General features: G+C 36.2%; 1 long non-coding RNA gene across 1 annotated transcript in view; it reads right to left on the bottom strand.

Annotated features, from left to right (window-relative positions):
• Positions 1-718: 718 nt before the first annotated feature.
• Positions 719-12,002, bottom strand: part of LOC115292610 — a 65,476-nt gene continuing 54,192 nt past the window's right edge. The window contains exons 3-4 of the long non-coding RNA XR_003909062.1: positions 1,129-1,257; positions 719-769 (exon numbers count right to left, since the gene is read on the bottom strand). This is a non-coding gene — a long non-coding RNA (uncharacterized LOC115292610). The remainder of the gene's footprint in view (positions 770-1,128; positions 1,258-12,002) is intronic.

Raw genomic sequence — 12,002 nt, 5'->3', positions numbered from 1 at the left:
AGATGTTTTGCTTTGTGCTGTGTTTGCTGAGCACTCCCCCACATCTCCCTTACAGATTAAACTGACTTAAGTTAGAAGTTTTTGATAATTGGCACTTAGATATAGTAATATGGAATTAGGGATCTCCTTAAAATGGCTGTAGTTATGTGTCTTTTTAGGTGCTATCTGTGTGTTTCAGGTTGAGTCATCCATCTTGATTATACTATAAGCCATAACTACTTCTAGCTCAAAGGAATGGCTCTTATCCTATAACCATTGATTGTGTGTTTCAAACTGGCACTGGCTAGCATCGTTTTGAGTGTGTAAGGGAAAAATTGTGCAATGTGTAAGTCCATCAGTTGTTGCTCATGTGGAGGAATGGTAGTTACTATGTAGCATGCTTAAGACCCGACTCCTAAAACAAATGACTCACTGTAACTTTTAAAAATGCCTTTACCTGTGTTGAAAAAAAAAAGTCTGCATACTCTGCGATATCGGGAATACTACCTCTGGTGCCCTCCTGACACAGCTAAGGGGCTATACAAGCCCAATCTCAAGAGTCCTTAAACCCAATAAAGTTAATATTGCCGTGGAAGAGGCCCCTAACCCAGTGACACTGACTTGTAGCTCTCTGGAGGAAGAAACTTACGTGAGCAGGATCTAGAGGATTCCCTCGAAGTACATCCAGAAACCACCAAAAAACAAACAAAATACAAACAAATAGATGTCCACAATTTACTAAATTGTAAATCCAAACTTTACTGGAAATCCAAAATTACTAAAAGGCTTTCTGCAACAAATAGATAAAAGAATGCTAATTAAATTTTATGCCTTTATAACACAGGTTCTGAATTAACTTTAACATCTGCCCACATGCACCAGCAATGCCTTTATCAGTACTGGAGCTCAAATTTCAGTTATCCCTGGGGGTCCCACTAAATTTATATAAGGTATCCCTTTACTCTTAGAGAAGTTACAAAATATAAACTAGAGGGGTGAAAAAGCATGTTTCACTTTAACTATCAGAACTATTACTTTACTTAATTCTCCATGGTCAGAATACCTGTTACCCTAAAATATCCCAGAGTGGGCATGACCTCTGAACCAACCAGAAATAAATTAAACTTAAATGAAGTGTTTGGCACTCACAATTGGTTTTATAAAATGGGACCGCATCAATCTAATTCCTCAGTTTTCTATATTTTCTGGCTTGAGAAACAGATGACTGAGCAATGGCTTGAACATGTTTTTGCTCCATGTTGTCCAGTCAGTGTCACACTGTGAAGTCAAAAGGGGAACCATTGAAATGGGCCATGAATGGAAAGTCTGAGATGGATGAGGTGGAAAAGGATCATTTCTTTAGTGCCTTCAGTCATCCTTCAGCACCTTATTTCAACCATGGAGGATCTTACCTTTAGTCCTTTAGTAATAGTTACAAGAAGTGTCGATTTTGATGAGGCATGGATTTGGTGAGAATATTTGAGGTGGCAAGTGGGATTTACTAAACAACAGAGGAAGAGGGAGGATCAGGACTCCCAGGAATATCTGAAGTAGGATCCCCTGTCTGAGTTTATCTGTACAAAGGGTAATTCCTGAATGAGAACCATTAGGCTATTTTAACCATTCTCTACTCTGCCTAAAGACAGAGTGTAGCATTTAGAGAAGGCTGTGTTTTTTGTTTAACTGTCCTGTCTTTTTAGCATTTAGAGAAGATTGTTGTTTTGTTCAGATATCCTGTCTGTGATCAACCTCTCTTTATTCAAAATCATTTGAGGCTCAGTTTGATGAATTTAAATTTAGAAACTTTTACTTAAAAGAAATACAATGCTAAAATCTAAGTACTAAAGAAATAGCTGCCAGGAGTAAGATTGAGGTAAGTTATCTGCTTGAAATAAAATAACACATTTTCATGCAACTATTTATTGGTTTATTTCATGGTTCTGAAAATTAAGATATTAAATAAGCCTTCTTGAGTCACTGTTTTTGATTAAATAGGTAGTAAAACAAGGATTATTTTTAACCATATGCTTTTAATTTTACAAATAATGATTCTCAGACACTCTTATGATTTTATTTTTGTATTCTTCATAGAGCATATGGACATGATTTGCTTGTCAATTACTCAAAAAGTATTTATGTCTACTTTGTTTCTGTGCCAGGAGAAAGAGAGAGAGAGAGAGAGAGAGTGAAAGACTGAGAGAGAGATTGAGATAATGTTAGGAAAATAAAAACTACAAGCCATGGACTATGATCTATATTGTTAAAATACTTTTGATCCACTCCCGTTTACCCAGAGATGCTAGATGTACATAAATAGTAGCTTGCTTTTAGCCATTGTATTTTAATAAAATTAATGATTTATTATCTGACTAAGTCTGACAAAGACACATACTATTGATTTCCCCCCTCTGGATCTCTGATGGCAACCTTGTGTCTGCTAAATGATAGGGTCAGTAAAGATTTGATAAATAGATATTTAGTTAATGTGAGCCAGTAAGGAAATAAGCTCCTATAAAATGGAAACACATGGAAGTGTGTTTAAAAAGAAAAGAAAACTGAAAATGCTTATGCAGCTTTCTGTTTTAAACCCATTAAATTTATGTTTTTTAATAAGATACGAATAAGATATTTAGGTTATCTTGAGTTAGAGAAGAGATGGGATGCCAATTTTGAAGTAGGCCTTGAGAGAGAGCTGGTATTTCAGAAAAACTAAGATTACCTTAACATTCATTATTTCAGCACAGTGTCATGTGTTGCAAAATATTTAATTGGGAGATATTGACTCCATCATCCAGAGAATAGTAGGATGCTTCAATGAATGGAAGGATTTGGTAAGATACTTGAGGAGGGATGGAAAACAGGAAATTACCAACTGAACTCACAATTGGAACAGTCTGAAACTTCATTTTTTTTGCATTGGAATTTACATCATGAGCCCAGCTTTCATAACAGAAACAACAGTAATATTTCTGGGTTATGTCTACACTGGAGTATCTTGTTCAAAGCTTACCCTATTTTCCTTGTTTGTGGTTATTATTATTTTTAAAAATGCACTATGATTTATCAATTGTTCCCACTGAAATGCTAAACTCAGTGACAACTGCTTCTACTTCATCTCTAAATACAGTTGTCTCCAAGATTTCTCAATTCTGCTTTTTCTCTAGCTGATACTTGCTATCTATCTTACCTGTTTCTACACTATTTTAGGATAGCATCAACCATGGCTAGACCAAGACCCTCAGAGTAGTACTTCTCATTGTTAATTGTGCGTTTAAATGATCTCCAGATGTTTGGAAAATTATTTTAATTCAACTCTTTAAGTGTAGGTCCTAAAATTCTTCATTTTTAATAAACTTGCAGTTGTTGGTACTGCTGAGCTCTGGCTACATGTTGAGAAACAAGGCTTTAGAGACCTCACCAATATCTTCACAACTGCCACACATATCATTCCATATTAAAATAAAATAAGAATAATAAGAAATAAATGAAATAGAAAGAAAGGCATAGAATAAAATTCTGATTTTTCTCATATTTAAAAAATGTTTTTTGGGGCACCTGGGTGGCTCAGTCGGTTAAACCTCTGGCTTCGGCTCAGGTCAGATCTTACGTTCGTGGGTTCAAGCCCTGTGTCAGGCTCTGTGCTGACAGCTAGCTCAGAGCCTGGAGCCTGCTTCCGGTTCTGTGTCTCCTTCTCTCTCTGCCCCACCTCCTCTCATGATCTGTCTCTCTCTGTATTAAGAATAAATAAAACATTAAAAAATTATTTAAAAAATAAAAAAAATAAAAAAAAAATATTTTTCTTGGAAATTGCAGAAATCAAATTCTAATTCTCACTCTGCCTATTGAGTAATTCAACTCATTTTTCACTTCCTGTTTGTATTTTTGTAAGAACACCCTATTTGATGTTCAATCTTTACCCCTTTCCAGAAAAATTTTCCTGAAAACTATATGACCTTTATTATATAAATACATGAATCAAATGTTAATAGTAATAAACAAACCAAAAACAAATAGTAAGCTTAAACTCCTTACTTCCTTTTTGTTGCAAATAAATTAGACTAGTAATCAAAATTGTCAACTGACTCCATCTAACCTGATATTATTTTCAAATGTGAACACTTCTTTTTCATATAAGTTAGTCTCCGCACTACTTCTGAAAAGATTGAAGACTTATTGCATACTCATTTAATTTACTCATCTATGTGTCAGCGATATACATTGTTTATTCTGTTAGATGCTATTTTATGCTTTGGGGCTATATTGGTGTACAAGATAGATACAGGTCTTACTCACATGGGATTCACATCAGTAAAAGAGCCAAAATAGTAACAAAAATTACACAGATAAATTATCAATTGTGATTATGTTTATGCAGAACTCTGTGAAATTTTAAATGAGTAAAAGCTACTATAATTGGGGTTAATGCATGTTTCAATAAAGGCTTTCCTAAAGAAGTGACATTACATTAAAATCTGAAGGAAGAGCAGCATTTAGGCAGATGAAGGGTAAACAGTACGTGTGACAGTCTGGAGATGGGGAGAATCTGAGCATGTTTAAGAAGGTGAATGCCAGTGTAGCTAAATGACAATGCATGTGATTGAGATGTCTTGATAGGAATTTGGAGAGGTAGGTAGCAACTTGATTATACAAGATGATAAAGGGTGCATGTAGAATTTCTTTAATGTAAGCCTTTACTCCTACTCTGTTTGCCAGAATGCTCTTTCTTTGCTCCTCTCTCACTCTGATTCTTTCCATCCTCCATCACCTGGAAATTACTCATGATTAGTTTAATTTTTATTAAGTCCTTATCATTTGCCAACCCAAGTAGGAAATACCTCACGTACAGCACCTATTTATTTCCTAAGTTTATTGTACACAATGACTTTATCATTCCTTTACAAGAAAGTAGAGTGTGGAGAGACTGAGTAAAGTATCCAGGTTATATGTGGCAGATCAGGTTGCAAAGCCAAGCTGTCTGATCTAAGATAATTTAACGACTAAGCACTACAGGCTCTCTTAAAAAACATTTGATTCCATTAATCTCTGCTCTATTTTTTTTTTTTTTGACAATTCAACTGAAACTCGGGGGTTACAAGTTTTTAAAGAATTTGTTGATATATGTGGTCCTAGTGCCAACCACAACCCAGCATTAATTTCTGCCATGGAGACGTTATGAAAAATATACTCAAACTAATCAACCTTGCCTGGTATGGATCTGAGTCCACAGAAAGCATCCAATCAGTATTTTGGAGTATATGCTTCAGTGATCAAATTTCAGATTAATCTGTGTTTTAGCTTTGCTGTGATCATCCAGAGGTACTGTCTCCCTTGGCAGTTTGGATGAGGCTGGGACACAAAGAAGGTAGCAAGTGTTTCTTCTAAATGTACCCAAATCCAGTGTTGCGCCAAGAACCCTGCGGCACCCCCTAGTGGAAGAAAGAGAGTCCTGAGAATGACTGGCTCGTCATTTCATACAAATATCCAAGAGGGCTCAACTTTTTACCAAGAAAATGTAATACACTTAGAATCAATGGAATTCAAAATTCTAGTAACCTGAATCTTTTTCCAGCATACCCAAGTATACAGTATTAATTCCAAATAGTTACATATCCATTTAACAATTGGGATAATAGTATTTAGGTCCAAGCTTACTAAAATATTTATCTATATATATGTGTCTAATTTTGGCAAAATTCTCAGTGCCCTAGTTTGGGTACCGAGGGAGAATCTATTATATATGTTAACCATATCTTAAATAAAAGAGCTTTTGCAAATTAAAAATCATATTTAAGAAAGTAATAGATATGATTTAACCATAAGTTAATAATATCTGGAGACTCATGAATTGAGATTTCTTTTCGATTCTTGAAATGGCTTACAAGCCGGGAGCTTAATTAACAGAAACACATGGCATAAATGTTCCTGTCTACTATCATTGGTATTCTGTGAACATGAGGAAAATCCATAGTTTGTTCAAAATCACAGTTCTTTGAAATAAAATGGTGGTAATTTATAGCAGGTGAGGAGTAGTTAAGAGATGTTTTAACATTCTGTGTCCCAAGATTGGTTCTTCTGTTAGATAGAAAAGGAATGTCCTGAGCATGATTGGGTCTATCTTTTGATATATAGTTACCTTTAGCTTTTTTGTTTTGTTTTATTTTGTTTTGTTTTGGTGGGGGAGGGAGATGCTTAGCATGGAGCCTAGTGCAGGGCTTGATCTCACCACCCTGAGATCATGATCTGAGCCAGACTCAGGAGTTGGAAGCTTAACTGACTGAGCCACCCAGGAAACCCTAGCTGCTTTATTTTTAGTATGTATGTTTGTGATTGATATTCTGGACTTTTGAATTTATTTCATCTTTTTTATTACAGTATTTACCTACTCACTTTCCCTCTTACAATTCCCATAAAGTAGATTCTTTACATTTAAATGTCAGGGTAATGATATCATAGTCTTCTTTCATGAAGAAAAATTAAAATTAAAATTAAATCAACATGGTTTAAGTTGTAAGAATTTGTGATAGTACTATATTAGTAACACACTCTTGAATCTGTGCCCTTTGCAAGGTACTAGGATTATAGTATCTTATGTTTGCAGCCCTCAACCATTAAACTGCCTTTCCTGCAGCCATAATATTTAACAGTCAAACAGGACACCTAAATACTTGAGTGATTTTGAGTATTTCTATGTACTGCTGCCATGAGATAGAGTTTCCAGAGCTTGTTCAACTGATTATTTGAATGACAAATATGGCTCCCTTTATATGATCATTGCATCATCTGTGCTTTTATAGATATATAAATATGTATTTATAGAACACACTATGGAAGGTTCTTTAATTTATATATGTGTATATTTAGAAGCACCACAGTAAGCTTAGTTAAAATTCATCACCTTACATTTACAATTTTTTCTTGTGATGAGAACTTTTAAGAGGTTTTAAATTTGCAATTTTCAATAATGCAATACATTATTGTTAACCATAGTCATTATATGTTGTGTGTATATATACATTTCCTTTTTTATTTCATTTGATTTTAATTCCAGTATAATTAGTTTCAAGTGTTCGATATAGTGATTCAATAATTCCATATATCACTCCTCATCATGACCAGTGTACTCCTTAACACCCACCAACTATTTCTTCTTCTATCACCCACATCCTCTCTGGTAACCATCAGTTTGTTCTCTGTAGTTAAGAATCTGTTTCTTGGTTTGCCTTTCTCATTTTTTCCCTTTGTTTTTTTAAATTCCACATATGAGTGAAGTCATATGGTATTTATCTTTCTCTGACTGACTTATTTCACTTAGCATAATACTCTCTAGGTCCATCCATGTCACTGCAAATGGCAAGGTTTCACTCTTTTTTATGTCTGAGCAAAAATCCGTTGGAAATGTATACTACCACTTTTTTATCCATTCATCAGTTGATGGACATGGGCTGCTTTCCTAACTTGACTATTGTTCATGCTTCTATAAACAGTAGGGTTTATGTATCCCTTTGAATTACTATTTTTGTATTCTTTGGGTAAATACCTAGCAATGTAATTGCTGGATAGTGGGGTGGTTCTATTTTTAACTTTTTGAGGAACCTTAATGCTGTTTTCTCCAGAGGCTGTACAAATTTACATTTCCCCCAATGGTGCAAGAAGGTTCCTTTTTTCTCCATATCCTTGCCAACACCTGTTGTTTCTTCTGTTTTTGATTTTAGCTATTCTGACAGTTATGAGGTGGTATATTGCTGTGGTTTTGATTTGCATTTTCCTGATGATGAGTGATGGTGAGCATCTTTTCATGTGTCTATTGGCTAGCTGGCTGTCTTTTTCGGAGAAATGTCCATTCAAGTCTTCTGCCCATTGTTAACTGGATTATTTGGGGTTTTTTGGTGTTGAGTTGTACAAGTTCTATAATTTGGATACTAACCTGTTATTGGACATGTCACTTGCAAATATTTGTTCCTACTTAGTAGTTTGCCTTTTAGTTTTGTTGATTGTTTCCTTCACTGTGCTGAAGCTTTTTATTTTGATGTAGTCCCAGTAGTTTTGTTTTGTTGCCCTTGCCTCAGGAAAATGCTGAGACAACCTCAGGCCAGTGTCAGAGACATTACTACCTGTGCTCACTTCTAGGATTTTTATGGTTTCAGATCTCACATTTAGGTCTTTCATCCATTTTCAGTATATTTTTGTGTATGGTGTAAGAAGGTGGTCCAGTTTAATTTTTTTACATGTTGGTATCCAGGTTTTCCAACATCATTTGTTAAAGTTACTGTCTTTTTACCAATGGATATTTTTCGTTGATTTGTGCAGGATTAATTTACTTATAATTGTGAGTTGATTCATGGGATTTTTGTTATGTTCTATTGAGCTGTGTGTCTATTTTTGTGTCAGTAGCATATTGTTTTGATTACTGCAGTTTTGTAATATTACTTGAAGTCCAGAATTATGATGCCTTCACCTCTGCTTTTCTTTTTCAGAGTTGTTTTGGCTACTCAGAGTCTTTTGTGATTTCATGTACACTTCATTCTGTTCCGGAAAATGTTGTTGGATTTTTATAAGGATTGCATTTAATATGTAGGTTTCTTTGGGTAGTATAGACATTTTAAGAATATTTGTTCTTCCGATCCACAGACATGGAATGTCTTAACATTTCTTTGTGTTTTCTTCAGCTTCTTTCTTTAATGCTTTATAATTTTCATTGTAGAGTTCTTTTATCTCTTTGATTAGGTTTATTCCTAAGTATGCTGTTATTTTTGGTGCAACTATAAATGGGATTATTTTTTACCAATTTTTCTTTCTGCTGCTTCATTATTAGTGCACAGAAATCCAACAGATTTATGCACACTGATTTTGTATCCTGCAACTTTACTGAATTGTGTATTGGTTCTAGTGGATTTTTGGTCGAGTTTTTTGTTTCTCTATATATATTGTGTCAACTGCAAGTAATGAAGGTTTTACTTCTTCCTTACTAATTTTGATGCTTTTGTTTCTTTTTGTTTCATTGATGTAGCTAGGACTTCTAGTGGTGAATGTGGAATCCTTGTCTTGTTCCTGATCATAGAGAGAAAGATCTTAGTTTTTCCCCAATTGAGTATAATGTACGCTATGGGTTTTTCATATATGACTTTTTATCATGTCCCTCCTAAAACTACTTTTTTGAAGGCTTTTATCATGAATGGTTGTTTTAGTTTGTCAAATTCTTTGTGTTTCATGAAATGATATTATGGTTTCTATCCTCTTATTGATATGTCATGTTGATTGATTTGCAAATATTGAACCCCAATACACTCCCAAATTGGTATAAGCCAGTCTCCTTCCCCTTTGCTCCTGGGTTGTACAGACTGCTGCTTCTGTGTTCCCTGTCTGTGGGCTGTTGTCTCTTTAACAATAGTTACCCAGTTTACCCAGTGTCGAGTTACCTGATTTTAAAGCTCCAGGCTCCAAGTCTCCCTCGTTATACAAACCCATAGAATTCAGCCCCTCTGCTACTCAAGACCAGAATTATGGGGATTCATTTTCCCCTTGTGTGCTCCCTGGTGCCTTCCCCTCTCAGCACACACGGCTTCCTTCCTGCAGAAAGCTCCTAACCACCGTCTTTGCCCTTCCTAACCTCTCTAATGTAGCTTCTCTACATTTAGTTGTGGAGTTTGTTCTATCAGTCTTAGGATCACTCTCTGGTTTATTTACTTGGATATAAGTGAAATCTAGTTATAAACATGGGACAAGGTGGGCTTAAGGATTTCCTGCTCTGCTCTCTTCCTAAGCCTCCTCCTATCATCCATTCTGTCTTAGAAAGTTGCATTTATATATAACTTTTCTAAACCTAGCCTGACTTTCTTAACTTCCCTTAAGTCCTCTTTGAGTTGTACTCTTTCCCTCCATCGAGAGAAACAAGGTCAAGGCATATTCTCGGTTGCCTGTTCATTAACAGCTCTGCAGGTGATGCTCCTAGAGAGGTCTTATGTCTTCTGTGATGTTCTCACACAAACCATGTTAATTTTTGATCAGTGATTATGAGTTTTAATTGTGTTTAGGTAATCATAGGTTTGGTAAATAGGCCTTATTTTGAAATGTTAAATTGGAGCAGTGAATCCTAAAACTGAGGAATACAACCAGTTTCTTGTGCTTTATTTTTGCATGTTAATTCCTGAAGAGAGAAACAAATAGGTTAATAAGGTACTTAGGCAAAGCTGAAAATCTGAATATGACTATAATTCTAATATTTTTTACTAGCATGATGTTTAATGGTGCACATATATGTATGTATGCATGTGTATGGGTGTGTATGTTTATATGTCTGTATGTCTATATATATTAAACCTATATATATGTGTGTGTGTGTGTAAGGTTCTACTGATGCACACTTGTGCTGTCTCTTTCTCTTTCTCAAAATAAATAAATGAACATTAAAAAAAGAAAAAATAGAGAAAAGAAAATGTTATTAAACAAATCATAGGGAAGACAAAATGCATTTATAGTATTGTACTGTATTTATTGAAGAAAATGCACCAATAAGTGGATCTGTGCAGTCCAAATTTGTACTGTTTAAGGGTCAACTGTGTATTATTTAGTGTGCTTTTTTAATATGTATGACCATAGTATACACATGAAAGTTTCACTAGGGTATATAGTGAATAGTAAGTCACCTTCAAACCTCTTTTGTCCACTTCAAAATTGATTTAAATTGTTTTCATAACATACAGACATACCTATCCTCTACTGTACCTTAAGAGTATATCTTCTTTGGTAGTTTCAGATAAGATGTCAGAGTAGTGGGGGTACCCTGAGCCTGCCCTGTCCATCAAACACAGCTAGATCAATATCAAATAACTTTGAATACCTAGGATATAGAACTGAGGATAAAGAAAACAGTCTGAAAAATTGGAGGGAGAGAAGGTGTCAGATGTGAGGTTCTGAGCTATGAATTGGGTCAAAGGAAAGGTGTGGTGCTGTGGAGGGAAAGGAACCCTTATAGCAGAGAGTTCTCAGGAAGAGAGGGACAGAATGGTAGGGAGTGAGTGCCTTGTCGCAGCTTTCATGGTGTGCCACAACAGCCACTGTGCATGCCTTGTGTGACTGCTTTTCTGGGACAGAACAGAGCAGGGAAAAGTGCACATAGGTTTTAAATAACCTGATGGCTCCTTTTCACTGGGTACCACAATAAACTCCAGCCACCCTGAGTGCCTTGTGCAACTGCTTTTCTGGGACAGAAGGGAGCACAGACTACCTCCTCACAGCTTTTCAGTGTGTAACACAATAGACTCCAGCCGCTATGTGCCCACTGTGTGAATACTTTCCTGGGACAGAGCAGAACAGTGAAATGGGCCCCACCAGTCTCTCCTCTGGAGGGGAGTGTGTCTGAGTTTTGCTGGGCCCTTTAAGATTTGAAGTTTTGAATCCTAGCCGCCAGCCAGAGATAAAATACAGGAAAAGTATGGCACTGGGTGTGCCGACTACTGGGCATGAACAGGTTAAGAATAGGAATCTGAGGAAAGCCTGGGATACTTTTCTGTGAGGGACTCCTGAACAGAGGCTGCAGGGGATTTTCTTCCCAGGAGACTAGAGGGTGGGGTGATGCCATCTTCCACCACCCCGCCCACTAGCACTGTCAGACAGAGGCTGCAGGGGATTTTCTTCCCAGGAGACTAGAGGGTGGGGTGATGCCATCTTCCACCACCCCGCCCACTAGCACTGTCAGACTTCAAAGAAAACACAGTACCACCTAGTGGAGGCCAGAGTGTTTTGCGCCAAACCCCGCCCACTTGCACCCTGGAGGCACATTTCCACTGAAACAAGTACACCTGAGAATCAGTGCAGCAGGCCCCCTCCCTCAGAAAATTAGCACAAATCCCTTCTACTCCCTTAGTCTAAAGATCATTACATGGCACAGTGTTTCAGCTCTAGGGGAAACTGGATCTGACTTCATTTGGGTTTCTTTTAGTTTGTTCATTTGTTCATTTTCTTTGATTCTCATTCTGTTTTTGTTTTGTTTTGATTTTTCTTTCTTTTTCTTTCTTGTATTTAGA

Source organism: Suricata suricatta, chromosome 5, assembly GCF_006229205.1.
Source record: "Suricata suricatta isolate VVHF042 chromosome 5, meerkat_22Aug2017_6uvM2_HiC, whole genome shotgun sequence".
In the NCBI taxonomy this organism is placed as follows: Eukaryota; Metazoa; Chordata; class Mammalia; order Carnivora; family Herpestidae; genus Suricata; species Suricata suricatta.
Note: the sequence above shows the minus strand (reverse complement) of the source record. Positions and strands in the feature narration are given on the sequence as shown.